Source organism: Ipomoea triloba, chromosome 16, assembly GCF_003576645.1.
Source record: "Ipomoea triloba cultivar NCNSP0323 chromosome 16, ASM357664v1".
Classification (NCBI taxonomy): domain Eukaryota; kingdom Viridiplantae; phylum Streptophyta; class Magnoliopsida; order Solanales; family Convolvulaceae; genus Ipomoea; species Ipomoea triloba.
This window is the reverse complement of record NC_044931.1, coordinates 16,005,087-16,006,374: the sequence shown is the minus strand read 5'-3', so window position 1 is coordinate 16,006,374 and position 1,288 is coordinate 16,005,087. Positions and strand designations below refer to the sequence as shown.

The following is a 1,288-nucleotide window of genomic DNA, read 5'->3' as shown; positions in this document are numbered from 1 at the left end:
CGCCGACGCCATTCTCTTCAGATCTACTACCTGTGGACGCTAACGCCGCTCACCGCCTATGCTGTCAACTCCTCCGCTGCCGCCGCCGCCATTCTCTTCAGATCTGTTGCGAACTGCCGGACGTCGACACTACTCACAGCCATTGCCGTCGTCTCCATCGCCGACGCCGCTCCTCCACCATTGCCGTCGTCTGATAAGTTCCTTTTTTTTTGTTTAAATTTTGTATTTCATTTATTTATTTTTATTTATTTATTTCGAATATTAGTGTATTTATTTGGAATATTATTAGTGTATTTGATTTATTTCCTTTTATTTGTAATTTATTTTGAATACTATGTGTCTATGGCTATTGTTCTATATTTGGATTTTGTTGAATATTAGTGTTTGATTTTTTTTTTAAATTGAATTTTATTCTAATTTTGAATATTTATTGTGAATTTTCAAAATTTTAAAATTTTATTATTATTGTGAATACTATGGCTATCGACGCAGTGTGTTTGTATATAGATATATTGAGATATGTATGTTGTGAATAATATGGTTATTGTGAATAATATGGCTACTGAACTCAGTTTTGGTTTATTTCCTGTGTGTTAACCTGCCTTTGTAATTTGTGACAACCACATATATCCTAGGAGTTGTTTGTGTATATCCTCAGAGAATTTTAAATTTGCACACAACAAGAATTTGGGATTTTCTGCAAGTAAAATCTCATTTGAAGAATGGAATACTAAGAAGGGCTCATTTTGGAGTTGCTTCTATAATTGGTGTCATAGATTCTGGTTAGTATGTAATGGTGCCCATGGTTGTTAACATTTACATTGCAGTTTGGCTTATTATTATTATTCAATTTTTGCTTAGTGCAGAGATATGGCCTGAATATGAAAGCTTTAATGATGATGGATTTCATAGTGTTCCATCCTATTGGAAGAGAATGTGCCAAGAAGGAGAAGAATTTAATAGTTCCAACTGTAGCAGGTAAACACTCTAATGAAATAATTTTTTTTTTTGGAAAAATGAAATAAAATTGAGAGATGTGTTTCCAGGCATGTATTCTCTTTTTGATAATGCAAAATTTGTACTGAGTTTTCTATTACTCTGCTTTCCCTTATTGATAAGTGTTAGATTTCAAATTTTGGGCATATTGCAGATTTGCAGCTTCCAGATGATATAGAGTGGAGTTTCATTGGGAATTTATAGAGAAATAAAGATTTTGGTTATATTTTAGTTTCTAATGTAATAATCTTATGTAGTTTGACAATATTGCTTCTTTTTTTTTTTTTTTTTT

General features: G+C 32.1%; 1 long non-coding RNA gene across 1 annotated transcript; it reads left to right on the top strand.

Annotated features, from left to right (window-relative positions):
* Positions 1-6: 6 nt before the first annotated feature.
* On the top strand, positions 7-1,205 carry LOC116007973. Its single transcript, XR_004095391.1, has 2 exons — positions 7-978; positions 1,151-1,205. It is a non-coding gene; the product is annotated as an uncharacterized LOC116007973 (long non-coding RNA).
* Positions 1,206-1,288: the final 83 nt, after the last annotated feature.